Source organism: Protopterus annectens, chromosome 8.part0 (assembly GCF_019279795.1).
Source record: "Protopterus annectens isolate FY-2018-M chromosome 8.part0, PAN1.0, whole genome shotgun sequence".
NCBI lineage: Eukaryota > Metazoa > Chordata > Ceratodontiformes > Protopteridae > Protopterus > Protopterus annectens.
Window position 1 is genome coordinate 1,026,994,129 of NC_056741.1, and position 17,862 is coordinate 1,027,011,990.

The 17,862-nt window shown below is 43.6% G+C and overlaps 1 protein-coding gene across 1 annotated transcript in view; it reads left to right on the forward strand.

Annotated features, from left to right (window-relative positions):
* The window catches only part of GRAMD1A (GRAM domain containing 1A), a 1,293,980-nt gene that overhangs the window by 734,317 nt on the left and 541,801 nt on the right, over positions 1 to 17,862 (forward strand). The window lies entirely within an intron of this gene.

The following is a 17,862-nucleotide window of genomic DNA, read 5'->3' on the forward strand; positions in this document are numbered from 1 at the left end:
CAAAGGACTGTCACGCTTACTGAGTGTGGTGGACATCTTTGAAAAGGTCACTAAGGCAATGGATGAGAGGAAAACAGTGAATACTGCCCACCTAGATCCAGCTAAAGCATTTGATACAATACCCCCCTCAGGCATTGACAACAAACCTATGGAAGACCCCATTATAACACACTGGATAGTTAGGTGACTCACTGATAGTACCCGGGAGGTGAGAATAAGTGAGGCCACCTCCAGAAAGAGGCCAGTCACCAGTAGAGTCCCCCAGGGCACTGTGCTAGACCCACTCCTATTTGGCAATTACTTCTCAGATGTCAAAGTCAGTGTCAAAGGCCCCTGGATAATTAAGTTCACAGATGATTTCAGACTGGGAGCAGTCAGTGCATCCCCCAAAATGAGAATAGCCTTCAGGGATGTTTAATACAGACAAAAGCATGGTGTCAAAGCCATAGCTTAAAACTCAGTAACAAGAAATGCATTATAGTACATTTTTGGGAAGTCTGCCACTTCGGGTAACTAGGTCATGAGTAAAACACCATTAAAAGTTGATTCACTTGTCAGGGATTTGAAAAGTCATGTAAATATCAACCTAACTTTCAACCAACATGTGCGCAAGGCAGTAAGAAATCCCTTTTATGTTGCTTAACATCAAGAGAGGTCATTATACCACTGTACTCGGCCCTCATCAGACCCATCATTCATAGATTCATAGATTAGAACGGGGCTAACTGCCCTTGTGGGACATTTTAAGCCTATACAATTACCTCATGTAAGAATCAAACCCTGCCCCTTATGTTTGTATGGTAAACACCTTAACCATCATTCTAACCTCCCATTCCACTTTTGGTATGTACTAGACCAGACAGACAAAGCCAGCAAATGGAACATCCACAAAGGTTCCTTACAAAAAGAATACAGGGAGTAAATACAATGACCTACCCTGATTGCATCAAAGCCTTGTCTTTTTACTCAGTATCATACAGACTTCTGAGAGGTGATCTTTGCCTGTCATACAAGGCATCCCTGGACCCTGTTTTGATGAACTATTTGCACATCTTAACAAATAGCCTCAGAACTACTAGATTAAAAGATCTAAATTTTTCATGCAACATAAATAGAACATGTTAGAGAGTCAGATGTTTCTCAGAGAATTCCAATTCTTTGGAATAGGATCCCCATCCATGTGAAGCAGAATTCCTCTCTATACCCATTTAAGCACAACTTGGACCAATGGATTGGTAATCAGAAGATATTGCAGTATTCTGCGTATGAGTTTACCTTTATAGTCTCGCGTACATATGGCCAGTATCCAAAAGCTTTCAGTCTCTCCTAGGTGCGCGAGGCGTCAGGTCTAGGCAAGTGTACGTGGGCCACAAAAGTGATGTCGGCACACACCAGCCCTCAGAACTTTCCAGCCGCCAGTTGTACGCCAGGTGTTCCTGCTTTCGCTAATGACTGATTCAAGTTTCAAGCTATGTATCCTGTTTGGGACCTTTTCAGTTCTTCCTTTTGTATTACTGCCTTTTCATGTCATCCAGAAAGGGTAAATGTCAGTGCGGCCGTCGGATCCCTCATAAAGACACCCATGATAAGTGTTTGTTCTGTGTCAGACAGTTGCACGGTTATAAGGCCTGCCCTATTTGCTAGTCATTCATTCTGAAAACGTTGCACAGTCATCTGCATGCACTCAGTTTGTACTTAGAGAACCAGCATCTAAAACAACTTACTTTGTGTATGGAGGTTTCATCAAATGTCGCCTCTGAACCACCAAGAAAGAAGGCCAGATCTTTACGGCCTGTGATACTTACTGAGCCTCTTCGTAATAGGCATACCTCTAGGTTGGTCAAACAGGATGACGTGCTGGAGTTCCTCCACGTGCAGATCACCATAGACAAATTCCTGTACGATGCCCTAGCCAGCTGTAGGTCACCCTCCATGTCACAAGAAGGTCACAGTGGATACTTGAACTTACTGTAGAAACTTTCCATCCATCCTAACACTCTACTCATGAGAGACTTTAGTTACCCCTCTATAGACTGGGAATCCTGTACGATTTTAATTCAGTAGACATAGAGATTCCTGGACTAAGTAACTGCAAACACCCTTGACCAAATAGTTAATACACCAACTAGAGGCTGCAACATACTGGACCACATGCTCACAAATATGGGAGAATACTTCACCCTCCAGTATCTCCTCCTCCTCTGTAATCCCAGTAAAATCAGTAGCAGTTAGGTACTATTCCAAGACACATTAACTTTTATTAAGTTGTGGTTTGTCCAAATTCATTGCCCCTCCTTGAGAAAACAGCAGCCTATGCTGAATTGCTGTCAGACATTCTGTGCATTTGTGTCATTGGCTGCATAGAGGCTGCTATACCTACCAGAGGTAAGCCCAGGACTAGCCCTGGAAACAAATTGCCTTGGTGGCATCCCAAATTGAACAAGATATACACAAAAGGAAAACAGTTACGGCAAAAATCTGTAAAGGTAGTTCTCATAAATATAGAAACTCTCTCATCAAACTATATAGGCAGCTAAGAGGACTAATTACATCACACAAGGCCAACTTTGAGGTTAAGAGAACCTCCCAGGTGAAAGATAACCATAATGGCTTCTTCACCTATGTCAGAAATCTTAAGGGCAGCACACAGCAGAGTGCTGAAGTGGTGGTTAATGGTGCCTGATTCATAGGGTCCGGGCTGGGGATAATAGCAAACCTGTTGGACAAATTAATTTCCACCATTATCCCCTCTCATCCCCAACCTTCCCCCAGAAAATACTCTCAGACGTAACCCCTCCAACTGTAACTAGGAAACACATACTGGCTGTGCTTGATCAAACCAGGAACATGGCCTCAATGGTCACAGATCACATCCTCGGATGCGTCCTGAACAGTCTGAAATATAACTTCTCATTGCCCTTGGAGCCATTATTTAACTCTAGTCTTAAAAAGGCTTTGTAAAACATGCATGGAAGACTGCGACAGTCATCCCCATTCATGAAGGAGAACCTTCAGTAGTTTCTGGAAAGTACAGGCTCATTAGTCCGACTAGCCTTATTTGCAAAGCCATGGAAAGAATTGTAATGGAAATTATCAACAAGGACAGAGGAGACTTCCAGACACTGAGGAGACATTCTATTTTGGCTTTGTCAAAGGAATGTTACGCTTACTGAGTGTGGTGGACATCTTTGAAAAGGTCACTAAGACAATGGATGAGAGGAAAACAGTGAATACTGCCTACCTAGATCCAGCTAAAGCATTTGATACAATACCCCCCTCAGGCATTGACAACAAACCTATGGAAGACCCAATTATAACACACTGGATAGTTTGGTGACTCACTGATAGCACCCGGGAGGTGAGAATAAGTGAGGCCACCTCCAGAAAGAGGCCAGTTACCAGTAGAGTCCCCCAGGGCACTGTGCTAGACCCACTCCTATTTGGCAATTACTTCTCAGATGTCAAAGTCAATGTCAAAGGCCCCTGGTTAATTAAGTTCACAGATGATTTCAGACTGGGAGCAGTCAGTGCATCCCCCAAAATGAGAATAGCCTTCAGGGATGTTTAATACAAACAAAAGCATGGTGTCAAAGCCATAGCTTAAAACTCAGTAACAAGAAATGCATTATAGTACATTTTTGGGATGTCTGCCACCTCAGGTAACTAGGTCATGAGTAAAACACCATTAAAAGTTGATTCACTTGTCAGGGATTTGAAAAGTCATGTAGCTTTCAACCAACATGTGCGCAAGGCAGTAAGAAATCCCTTTTATGTTGCTTAACATCAAGAGAGGTCATTATACCGCTGTACTCGGCCCTCATCAGACCCATCATTCATAGATTCATAGATTAGTACAGGGCTAACTGCCCTTGTGGGCCATTTTAAGCCTATACAATTACCTCATGTAAGAATCAAACCCTGCCCCTTATGTTTGTATGGTAAACACCTTAACCATCATTCTAACCCCCCATTCCACTTTTGGTATGTACTAGACCAGACAGACAAACGCAGCAAATGGAACATCCACAAAGGTTCCTTACAAAAAGAATACAGGGAGTAAATACAATGACCTACCCTGATTGCATCAAAGCCTTGTCTCTTTACTCAGTATCATACAGACTTCTGAGAGGTGATCTTTGCCTGTCATACAAGGCATCCTTGGACCCTGTTTTGATGAACTATTTGCACATCTTAACAAATAGCCTCAGAACTACTAGATTAAAAGACCTAAATTTTTCATGCAACATAAATAGAACATGTTAGAGAGTCAGATGTTTCTCAGAGAATTCCAATTCTTTGGAATAGGATTCCCATCCATGTGAAGCAGAATTCCTCTCTATACCCATTTAAGCACAACGTGGACCAATGGATTGGTAATCAGAAGATATTGCAGTATTATGCATATGAGTTTACCTTTATAGTCTCGCGTACATACGGCCAGTATCCAAAAGCTTTCAGTCTCTCTTAGGTGCGCGAGGCGCCAGGTCTAGGCAAGTGTACGTGGGCCACAAAAGTGATGTCGGCACACACCAGCCCTCAGAATTTTCCAGCTGCCAGTTGTACGCCAGGTGTTCCTGCTTTCGCTAATGACTGATTCAAGTTTCAAGCTATGTTTCCTGTTTGGGACCTTTTCAGTTCTTCCTTTTGTATTACTGCCTTTTCATGTCATCCAGAAAGGGTAAATGTCAGTGCGGCCATCGGATCCCTCATAAAGACACCCATGATAAGTGTTTGTTCTGTGTCGGACAGTTGCATGGTTATAAGGCCTGCCCTATTTGCCAGTCATTCATTCTGAAAACGTTGTGCAGTCATCTGCATGCACTCAGTTTGTACTTAGAGAACCAACATCTAAAACAACTTACTTTGTGTATGGAGGTTTCATCAAATGTCACCTCTGAACCACCAAGAAAGAAGGCCAGATCTTTACGGCCTGTAATATTTACTGAGCCTCTTCTGGCTGATCTACAGCCTGTGGACAACGTCCGCTTGTCCTTAGGATCTGGACCCTGGTCCGCCACACTGGATGTCACGGGTACCTCTGAGGAAGCCATACTACCGGTGAGCGAGAGTACATCTGCAGAGGCTATTCCAGCAACAGTTTTGGATGCCGGGGGAACCAGCATTTTCAGGGGAACTTTCTGATTCCCTGCGTCAGACTTTGATACCCGCTCCTAAACAGATGCCAGTTGGGATTCTCAAGAGTAGAGAAAAAAGGAAGCATATCTCTCAGCCAGCAGAAAGTATTCCAGACTGACAGGCCTTTAGACAAAGCCTTTTCTCAGCTTTCATGGCCCTGAGGCCTACATCAGCTGCTTCTGCTCCTGCAACTTCTCCTCTTCTCCTTAGTCCTGGGCCTCAACCTGAGTTACTAGGGAAGAGGACATCGGTTCAGATTCCTCAGGTGATTCCCTCTGTTATAATTCACAACTCTCTTCTCCCTTGGGATGTGGATCCCAGAGGAAGAATCAGTAGACCCAGATTCCCCTGTTGAAGACTTGACCTACTCTGAAACTATTTTTAAAATGAAGGAACACTTCAAATGGGAATCCACAGACATGTCTGAAATACAAAAGCGGTACTATGACCTCATTCAAATGGAAACACCAAGCCCTTCGGCCATTCCTCCTATACTGCTTGCCTTTTTAGATGCCTTTTCCTGTGCATCTCTCCATCTGGACTCTCAACCTCCTGCTCCTGGTAGAGCAGACAGACTGTACAAAGTCCCAGATTCAGCTAAGCACTTGATTAAGTGCCTTCCTGCAGATCCAGCTACCATTTCTGTCTCCACAGACAAAGCTTCCAAACTCTTGCCTACCACCACCATCCTTTCTGCTGACAAAGACAGCAAAACTATGGAAAGGCTAGGCAAAAAGATTTACACCTGTTCTACTTTGGCATTTAGAGCTACTAATTACCAAGTACGCCCTGTCTCTTCTAGACTCTGTGACCAAACTGTTGGCAGACATTCCAGACTCCTCAGCCAACTCAGCTGTGTCTTCTCTACTGGCCCTTACGTCCCAAGTCACCAGGGCATTCAATTAAATGGAACTACAGTGCTGCAGAATTTTCAGCAAGGTCAGCAGCTTCAGCTTCTGCACTTCGCAGATGCTCCTGGCTGCTCTTGCAACCCCAGACAGATGATTTCAGAGCTAAGGTCAATGATGCACCACTTGACAGTGCTGCCTTATTTGGCTCAAAAGTAGCAGATCTTTTCAAATCCCTGTAACAAAACGGAAAAGAGATGCAGGATCTTCAGCATCTGCTAGTTTCTCATGTACCTAAATTTTACAGGAACTGTCCTGCAAAAACACAGTTCCTCAGGAAACACTCCAATCCTGCACCTCAAACTAGACACAGGCAAGCAGGAAAGAAAATTTCTTCAGCTAGAGCACTTTCCTCCTGTAGTCAAAGGGTGCCCTTTCAGGACAGGGCATGTAGTGTCTGACTACTTGCCACTCCTGCCTCCCCCACCAGCTGCCTCCATTCCACTGTCTGCTCACCTTTCCCATTGCCTTCCTCTTTGGAATCAGGTCACTTCTGATAAGTGGGTCCTCTCCAACCTCCAAGATGGTTACTTCCTGTCTTGGATAACCTCTCCAGTAAGTCTACACAAGCCACGACCTCCTGCTCATCAACTGCCCCTCCTGCTACCAGTGCTGCAGTCCCTTATTAACCAGGGCACTATAGAAAGAATACCTCCCTCCCAATTTGGAAAAGGGTTCTACTCGAGGATTTTCTTAGTTCCCAGGAAAGAAGGGCCATGGAGACCCATCCTAGACCTATCAAGGCTCAATCCTTTCTTAAAGGTGCCAACTTTCAAAATGCTGACCCTGCCAACTGTGATCCCTCTTATTATGTGCAAAGACTTCCTAGCTACGCTAGACATGAAGCATGCCTACTTGCACATTCCCATAAGACCCACACAGAGAATATACTTAAGATTCTTAGTGGGCTCCTTTGCCTTTTGGACTTTTCAACCATACCCAGAGTCTTCACCAAATGCCTGGCTCCAGTAATGGACTTTTGCAGGACAAAAGGGATACAGATATTCCCATACGTGGACATCATGCTTTTACAGGTTGCCAGCCAAAAAACACTCCTAACCCATATCCAGTTCATGGTGTCTTTCCTACAGGCTCTTGGGTTCCATATAAACTTCCCAAAGTCCAACCTCACACCGACCCAAGACATTATGTTCTTAGGGTGCAGAATCTGCACAGACTTGATGGAGACATACTTGCTCCCAGCAAAGGTGAGTTCTCTTTCAGAGCACCTGCAAGGGATTCTACTCTCCCCTTATCTGACTGCGAGGTAGTACCTCAAGCTGCTGGGTTACATGGTAGCTACCATTTCCATGCTACCCCTAGCTCGGTTACAGATGAGAAAATTACAGTGGTACCTAAGCTCTGTCTGGAAACAGCACAACCACCGACTAGAACACATTGTGCCTTTTCTTCCATGCCTAAAACGGGAGATCTTATGGTGGTTGGCCCAGGTGAATCTCCACCCAGGATTCCCCCTCCAACCACCTCATCCATCTTAGGTCATGCATATGGGCGCCTTAGACCTGTGGTGGGGGGGGCCACTCTCGGCTATCGAAAAGTTCAAGGCCTGTGGACATGCAAGCAGAAAACAGAACACATCAATGCCAGATAAATGAGGGCAGTCCTCCTAACCCTTCAGGCATTCACTCCTTTCCTTCAGAAGGGATCCCTCCTGATATACACAGACAACTCCACATTCCTGTGGTATATCAACAAACAAGGAGGGACCAAGTCCTACCTACTCTGCAGACTTGCTATATTGGTGTGGGAAGTAGCCACTTCCCAGGGAATTACCTTGAAAGCAGCATACATTCCCTCTATCCACAACTCCCAAGCAGATTTTTAAGCAGAACAAGCACAAGCCGACACAAATGGATGCTCCACAAGCATATCTTCCTGGACATGCTCTACAGATGGGGTACATCACAATTAGACCTGTTTGCCTCTGCCAGCAACAGGCAACTTCCAGGATACTGTACCAGGACACCAGACCCACAGGCACTGGCAACAGATGCCTTCTCTGTCTTATGGAATGGGAAATATCTTTATGTATTCCCCCCCTTCCCTGTCATTCAGAGGGTTCTGCTATGGATTCAGCAGAACAATCAAAAAATCTTGTTGGTGACTCCCTACTGGCTCTGACAGCATTGGTTCCCCTTACTTCTTCAATTGTCCAAGGGCAATCATCACAAGTTACCCCACAGAGTGGACCTTCTCACACAGCACAAGGGATCTTTAATTCACCTACAGTGGCAGCTGCTACAACTGATCCTGTAATGGATAGGCTTCTGATCCCATACAGACACCTATACAATGAGGACATGCTCAGTGTCCTGCAGGAGGCCAGGAAACCTAACACTAGAAAATCTTACCTGTCTAAATGAAAAAGTTTAATTTGTTGGTGACAAAATAAGCAGCTGGATCCGCTTATCAGTGGCATTCCCCTAGTGCTGTCTTATTTATGTGAGTTACTTCAGACCGGCTTGGCCTACTCATCTATTAAGGAACACCTGTCTGCTATCTCTCCATGCCTTCCCATGGATACCCTTTTGGCATCCAGGCTCCCTTTGAAGCTCTTCCTCAAAGGGGTCCTACACCTCTGACCCTCCCGGAAACCTACTCCTCCTTGGGATCTCAACTATGTGCTGAAGAAGCTTACACTGACACCCTTTGAGCCTGTGATCAAGCTTCCCTAAAGCTTTGCGTCTGGAAGACAGTCGTCCTAGTGGCTATCATTTCTGTCAGAAGGGTATCAGAGCTCCAGGCACTAATGGCTACCCCTCCCTTTCCTGTCTTTTATAAAGACAGGGTTACGCTCAGGACAAATCCATCCTTTATGCCCAAGGTAGTGAATGACCTGTCTCTCAATCAGGCCATCCACTTACTTGTTTTTTATCCAAACCCACAAGGAAGAAGTGAAAGAATACTTAATTTCCTGGATGTTCACAGACAAATTAGATTCTACCTCCACAACACTAAGTCTATCAGAAAGACTGACCACCTTTTCATATCTTTCCACCCTGGAGCACTAAGGAAGGCTGTGTGCAAACAGACTATTTCGGCTTGGATTTCCAAGGCTATTACCTTCTGTTACCAACACCATGGTAAATCACTTCAAGATACAGTAAGAGGCCCACTCCACTAGAGCCATGGCATCCTCAGTGGCTTTTTTCAAGGGCCTGGACACCTCCTCTATCCTGGAGGCAGCCACCTGGTCTTCAATTCATACCTTCACCAAACACTAGAATCTAGACCACATCTCTAGGTCCAGGGCAGGGTTCGCTAGGGCTACCCTGCATGGGTTCCTGGAGTCTCCTTCCATACCAACCACCCTTTCTCAGTGAACTTTGGCACTCACCCATATGCAGAATACTGCAGCATAGGAATAGAAGGACATAGAAAAGTTGTGTAAGAACTTACCATAGCCATAGATGTCCATCTCTTCTATGTTGCAGTATTCCTACCCTCCCTCCTTCCCTGCTTATCAGTTATGTTTCCCTCTCTGAATGGCAATGACTTGGCATTGCCCAATTAGAATTGGCTCCAGCTGGGGACTTCAGTTCTGAGGGCTGGTGCGTGCCAACGTCACTTTTATGACCCGTTTACTTTTGCCTAGACCTGATGTCTCATGCACCTAGTTGGGACTGAAAGCTTTTGGATACTGGACATACGTATGCAAGACTAGAAAGGTAAACCCATATGCAGAATACTGCAGCATGGAAGAGAAGGACATCTATGGTTATGGTAAGTTCTTACACAACATTTCTTTCTCCCTTGATCTGTTGCCTATGTCTCTGATGGACAGAGGCCATCAATAAATCACACCCTATATAAATCAAATTTGTGGGTCATGTTTGGGTGCCCGGCTAGGCGTATAAGGGCCATATTGGTCATTAGCCTAGTATACACCTATGAATCTTTCTGTGCCTGAGTCTCACTATTTTAACCAATATTCCCATGCCCCTTTCCTTGTTACTGAAATATCTGTCATTTTTATGATAGCCCATTTTGACAGTGCCATCCTGCTATTCCTTACCCCTTTTGTGGGTGCTTACTAATAATAGCACTATTTCTTCTCTCTTTCAAAAATTTCTTGCTAAGTCCCTTTACTGATTTATTGTGTCCTTATTGATATTGTTGATGGTACCGTGTTCAGTCAGGATCTCAGTGGTGTTACTGATACTTTTATTTTCTCCTACTCTTATTTTGTAATCGGGTACTCGATGGTACCACTGGCCCTGCTGCAGTCCTTTTCTAAGTAGTATTTCATGTTATAATGTTCTGATATTGCCTCATATTAGGAAGATGTTTTACTCCCTTGCATGTTTTACCAGCTGTTCCCCATTGCCATTGAGACTTCCACTTGGGTGCAGGTCATCATAGTGCAGTGTATACTAGAGTTACTAGCAGTTCTGCCTCCCTACCTAAAAAATGGACATCTTTGTCAGAGGCAGTCTGGTCTCTCTCAGTCTTTTTCCATGTCATTTTTGTATGTAACTATCTACTCTACCATGCTTCCTGTGATTCTTGGTGGTGTCACTATACCTGCTTTATATTGGCTTGGTAAAAAGATATGTCCTTGGGGAAATACTGCCTTGATAGAACCTAAAAAGGGCTCCGTACACATGAGTACCTGCAACTTGCAGAGCCTTCTGGCTGAGATGATGTTTACTAAGAAAGAAATTTGATATTTGCAGAGGTAACAGGCAGTGGCAGGGACAAGATAAGGTTTTTCAATATGAAATAAAGGTCCCAGGCAGGAGCAGCGACCCTCACAAGGGAGGTGGTGGGGTTTCTTAATTGAATAATCCCCTTGATAAATTGTTTTGACATAGGTGGCAAGAACACTGGTGGACATAGAGGCAGGCAGAGATGGTCGAGGGATGGATTTTAATGGAGGTGTAGGGCAGGCCTTTAGAGAACAGTATTACAGGTATGAGATTGCCGAGGGGACATTGGTGAGTAGTAGTTGCTGCCCTTTAGTCTGGCACCATACTAAGAGACTTACATTTTGAGATGTATGACTTTTGTAGTTATAGCTGGCAGTGGCAGTATTCTGTCTCTCCAGTTCTTTCCAGCCATTCATCAACAGCGTTACTGCTACTCCCTCCAATATGCTTCCTTGGGCTCAGGGTTTGACGGCAGCCATATAGATTTTACTATCTGTCAAGAGATAACCTTTCTGACTTAAAGTTTCTTTTCTAAGAAGTTGCAGTAGCATTAGTAATCACTGTTGCAGTATTCATAATAAATGGGTTATCACTGCTGACGTCCAGTCAGTGTACCAAACCTTTACTTTCTCATGATCATACATCCAACATGTGTCCTGGTAAACATAGGTGTATATAGGCAGACCTACAAGTGTAATTACTCACACTGTCTTGCTGCCAGCCTGAATGCAGATCACTTATCCACTGGACTGTTTGTCTTTTGGTCATTGTCACTGTTGCTTCAAGTAAACAGATGAATGCCCCATTGGGGAACCTTCCATTGTTTTTCTAAAATGTATTTGCTTAACAGTATTAAATGTCAGCTAGAAGGGTTTGTACAAGTGCAGTAGGCAAATCTTGTACAAAGACTTGCGTATACCCAGTGTCTTTTATGAGTAGGAGTGGAACACAGACTACAAAGCCTGTTCCCATTTGCCAGTTGTTTGTACCCAAGACATTGCAATCCCTTTTGTCCTTCCTCAGTATTTTGATGCATTGTGATCCCATTTGTTCTTGCTCAATACTTTTCTGAGCACCCAGTGTCTTAAATGCTCAGTCCGCTTCTAGATAGCATATTCTGTTTCCCCGGACGTACCATTACATCTTAAGAAGAAGCTTAAAAGAACTAGGCCAGAAACTCTGTCGACTCTTTCTAACTCCAACATACCTGCTGAGGTTTCAGAACCTGAGACACATCCAGTTACATCTAAGATGCACTCTACTGAGTCCCAGTTGGAGGCCATTATAGTAATGGCTGCTGTTATGACTGAAAAACATGCAGATTAAGCTGAACTACGCATCATCATCTCGGTGCATCCTGAGAGCATTCCCCAGGTACTGGTTAGGGAGGAGATCTCTGGTAAACCAAATGAGGTACGTCAGGGATCCTAACCAGCACACTTGGTTCAAGCGGACATCATGCCAAAGAAGAAATGCCTAAAAACTAAACATGTATATAGGGAGAAGGAATGGATAGACTTTTCTCAGGGCCAGTAGAAGGTCATTATGGCCCTGAAGCCACCATCCTTTTCTTTTCAGCATCACCCTACCCCTCAAAATGTTGTTGTGGATTCATCTCTTTCTGAAGATGAGGAGGCTTCTTATTCAGAACCATTCCTTGACAAATTCATATTAAATTTACTCCCCTGACCAAGTCCTGTCAGATGATGAAGATTCCCTTTTTCCTGACTCTCCTGCGGAAGAAGCTTTCTTTTAATGAGACACTATTAAACATGATGAAACATTTTGACTGGGAGTCTAGGCAAATTACAGAGCTTCAGAAAAGATACTACACCCTCTTGGAAATGGACATTCATGCACCTTCCCCAGTTCCCCCTATTCTTGAGGCCTTCTTGGATGCATTTCAGCCCACATCTGCTGCCCCTGACTTGCAGCTTCCTGTTCCCAAAAGGCCAGACAGATTTTGTAATGTCCTTGATAATCTTAAATTCATATTTAAAAATCTTGTGCCAGACACCTCTGCAGTGTCTCTCACTTCTGCTGAATCTTCTAAGCTCCTCCCTAATGCCAGTGCCCTCTCTTCAGGCAAGGTTAGTAGAGCTATGGCTAGGTGGGATAAGAAGTTTATCCCTACTCCACTTTGGCATTCAGGGTTGTAAAATACCAAACCCAAATATTCATGTATTTGATATCCATCCTCAATTCCTTAAATAAGGTAGTAGTGGACCCTTAAGGGAATGATTCTAAATAACAGATGTTGTCTACTTAATCAGGCTACACAAGTAACCAGACTCATTGATAAATGTAGTAATGATGCTGTAGATACCTCATCCAGAGCAGCTGCCACTGGTTTTGTCTTCTGCAGATATGCATGGTTGCACAATCAACCCATACCTGAAAACTTGAAAGGAAAAATTATGGATTGGCCTTTAGACTAAAATCTCATGTTTGGACCTCAGGTAGCCAGTCTTTTCAAAACCCTCTAAGAAGACTGCAAACAACTTCTCCTAACTTCCGTACCCAAGTACCAAAGGAATTGCCTAACAAAACCTACATCTTTTGTTACAGATCCAAGGCTGAGACAGAAACACAAAAAGGCTCCTAGAAAGAGATTCACAAAGAAACCAGAGAGAGATTCCTCTTCTGGGAGGTCTTCCTTTGGAGACCAATCTTTGTGACTGTCTACAAAGTCTCAACATTTTCCAGCCCTTCTCCTCTCAAAAATGCTCACCCAGTCTGTCTCCACCTGGGAAAAGATTACCACAGACCAGTAGGTGCTTTCTGTTATAAAAAGGGCTATATCTTGTCTTGGGTGGAAATCCTCCTTTAAATGGCATGCCATCCCCTCCACAAACCAGATCCACCCCCAGGAGATTCCTCAGGTTTTCTGCTGGGTCATCTCATATTCAGTTTACTGCTACCTTTTGGGCTTTACACAGCCCCAAGAATGTTCATGTGTCTGGTACTTGTAATTGTCTTCTGTTCAACATAGGGAATCCAGATTTTTGTCTAGTTTGACAACTTATTAATCCAAACCTTCTCGCCTCAGGTACTCATACAACACTTGCAGCAAACCCACAATCTACTCTCACAAATGGGTTTCAGTACCTGCTACAAGAAGTGCCCCCTGCAGCCAACTCAGAACTTAGTTTTCCAGGGTTGCAGCCTGGACAACATAAGGATGCATGCCTACCTGCCTCAGGAAAAAGTGCAGAATATTGAAAATTACTTTAATAACCTCACTTCCCTCTTCCAGTACTCAGCAAAAGAGATACTAAAGGCCTTACGATTCACGTCGGCAACTCTTCCAATGCTTCCTCTAACCATACCTCATATGAGGAAAATCCAGTGGTATCTGAAAGCATTTTGGTACCCAGCACTGTCATCAACTAGCCACAGTAATCCGTCCACTATTTTGTATCAGAAGAGAGTTGTCCTGGTGGCGGGACCAGATGATACTATACCCAGGACTTCTTTCACCCCACCACTTCCATTTCAAGAAATACATGCAGATGCCTTGGACCAGGCATGGGGAACCTGGACAGGGACACACCGGGTTCAGGGCAGTTGGTAACCAAAATGACTACAACATCACATAAACATAAAGGAGATGAGGGCTCTCAACCTAGCTCTTCAAGACATTTCCCATGGATTAAGGTCAGACCCCCTAAAAATGTTTGCAGACAACATACAGTAGTGTGGTACATAAACAAGCAAGGATGAACCCAGTCTTACCAGCTTTGAAGATTGGCAGAGACCATTTGGGAGAGTGTCTCCCAGAAAAACACATGTAGCCACATACATTCCATCATGGGACAGCGTGTTGGCAGACACATTAAGCAGGACCTTGGAGGATCCTTACAAATGGACCCACAACATACAAGTCTTCCTGGACATCCTCCACTGTTGAAGATACATCAGATAGACCTATTTGCATCAGAGACCAATGAACAGTGCTCCCCCCTTTTGCACCAGGTTCCCTTGTGTCTCAGCCTGGATGGCAGATGCTTTCAGCTTTCATTGGACATGGAGATTCCTGTACACATCTCCTCCTCTAACTCTTATCCAAAGGTTTTTCTAAAGGCCCAAAAAGAAAAGCCAAAACTCTTGCTAGTGATCCCCTTTCAGTTAAGACATCATTGGTTTCCTCTTCTTTTTAAACAGGTTAAACAGGGGCAGCTTCTACAAACTGCCACAACAAGCAGATCTCACCACACAACAGAAGGGGTCACTAGTCCACCCCATCCTGTCATCACTTAACCTGACACTGTGGGTGAAAGGTTTCTAAATTTTTACAGGCATCACTTTTCAAAGGATGGAATTAAGGTTCTGTAAGAAGCCATGAGACCCACTACTTGAAAATCCTACATTGCCAAATGAAAGAAATTTTCACTTTGGTGACACAAGAATGGACATGACCCAACAAATCACAGGTACCTTCCATACTAAAATGTCTGTGTGAGCTCATGTGTACAGGTCTGGGCTACTCTTCCATCAATGCCCACCTGTTGGCTATCTCTAGTGTCTACTCCACAGTGCCCGTCCAGACCTGAGGTCAAGTTCCCTTAAAGGGATGCTGCAGCTTAGACCACCAAGGAATCTCATTACCCCTCTTTGGGATCTCAGCTTTGTGAAGGAAAAACTTACTTTGCATCCTCTTGAGCCAGCAGTCTCAGCAAACCTCAAATTCTGCACCTGGAAAACAAATATACTTCTGACTCTTACTTCAGGCACTTAAGGCCATCCTGCCATTTCTTATTTTTCACAAGGACAGGGTGACCTTGAGAGCTAACTCTTCATTCATGCCTAAAGTAGTGAATGAATTATCACTTAACCAGGCAGTAAATCTCGCTACCTTTTCTTCAAAAACATGTGACCGTTTTGTCTCCTTTATGCAGTCAGAATTGAACCAACCAGTTCCTAAGCAAGCAGTTGCAAGCTGGATCTCTAAGGCCATCACCTCTTGTTATTCTCTGCATGGTAAGTCTTTGCCTTCATGCACTCAAGCTCATGTTACCAGGTCAGTAGCATCATCTGGGGCCTTCTACAAAGGAGTGGACAGTACCACAACCTGTTGCCTGGTCCTCTGTACACACCTTCATTAAACACTATAGGACTGATGCTTACTCATGGTCTAAGGTTGCTTTAGTGAGGTCAATCCTTTTTGGCCTCTTGGGACAGTTCTGCAGCTCACTAACCAGTCACCCTTACATCATTTTCAGGTCTGGTAATCCATTCATTATGAATACTGCAACAGGAATTTTATTCAGGACATAGTACAGCTGTGTAAGAACTTTCTTTATCAGTAGCTGTCCTACTGATCACTGTTGCACTGTTCTTCCCCTCTAATTTCCTTTTCAGTAATCTCACTGCCACACTTTCTGTTTTTCCTCCCTCTGACCCTCTACTGTGGACAGCATCTTAGAAAATAAGGGTCCTCCTTACCACTTCATGCTTTGCCTTTCCTAGCTGACACTTTTTCCAGAGGGAGGTAGGCATGTATCCTCATGGTGTCCAGTCTACAGCCCTGGAAAACTAAGTTCAGGGGTCTTCAGGCTGCTGGCTGGGGGATGGTCTGAGGAATTCCGCTAGTACATCCATCTGTATAGCCCTACACGTATGACTTGAGGTCACACATTGGATATACAATCCTAGGAAGGTAAAGTTTTGGAATCACGGATGGTTGTCAGCAGTGATAACTCGCCATTATGAATACAGCAACAGTGATCAGTAAGACACCTGATGTTATGTAAGTTCTTACACAACTGCACGTTTCCCCTTTTCCAGAAAGCCTGCATCAGTAATGTGTTGGTCTCTTCTCATTAATTTTGATCTTTTCCATGAACGCTTTGGGTCAATATCACTCTGTTTTCAAGTGGTTGCAGTATTGTAAGATTCCCTATTTGCACTTTTCAGGTGCTGACTGGTATCAGGGTTTGAACAAATTAATTTGGAATAATTTCTTGTAAATCAGCACTTCTTCCCTAAATATGAGTTAACTATTCTGCACCCTTTGACCATTCCATACAGTTTAGTCTGAAAAAAATACATAAGTTGTCTTTCTGAAGTTTGAAATGGTACACGTTGGTTCTTATTTCTGTGTGGAACATTCTGAGGTACAGTTTGAATGAGTAGTGCTGTTTGAAAGAAATTCTTTTGCTAAACTAGGCAGCTGTCTTCTACATTAAAAGGACACATGTATAAATACATACATATGTATGTGTGTGGGTCTACTTCACATAATCGAACATCCAAATGTTGGACTTTCATATGGCCGAGACCATATGATCGAACATTTGAAAGTTCGACATTGTGGGAAAAAAAAAATCTACCCAGTGCTAGCAGGGGGGCAAGCCCCCTGCACACCCCCTCCCCCGCTATTTAAGTATACCAACTCTGAGATCCCACTACATTGCGGTAAAGGGAAATCTTCCCGTTCCGTGCTCTATGGAGATCCCAATTCAGACCATTCGAACTTTTAAAAGTTTCATCATATGGTCTCTGCCATATGAAAGTCGAGCTTTTAAAAGTTCGACCATCTGAAGGGTACCCATGTAAGTATGTAAATGTGTACATGTGGTGATAAATATGCATGTGCATACACATACACACACACACACACACACACTGTACATATTTAAATAAATACAATGTTACAAAATTATTTTAATGTCTAGGTTTATGGTTCAAAAACTAGGTTCCTGCACCCTGCTTCTGTAGCTGTGACCTGAACTTTGTGTTGCATTATTTGTTAAATTTTGAAATTCTGTTACAGCAGTTTATTTTTACAAGGTCTGTAGTCATTTACTAATTTTCATTAAAAAAGCATAATGTTAGCATAACATCTGTTGAAATTGTTTCCAGCCATAGCATCTTGCACCTTTTCTGAGGCTTCTTTTTTATATAACACAGGTTTTGATTTTTCTGTGTAGAGTGGTGTCATTGTGTTTTATGCTATTGGCAATGATGTGAATACATTTCTGGGCATTCAGAGGTCAGAGGTTGCTGGATGGAGTTCATTATAAATCCCTGAGGCCCTGAATTAAGCTGTGATACCAGACTGCATAGAGGATTTATAGCTAACAGGATACTTGATCTGTTGTAAGTTTGGGCGTGGCAATGTATGTGTAGTAGAAAAGATCCTGAAG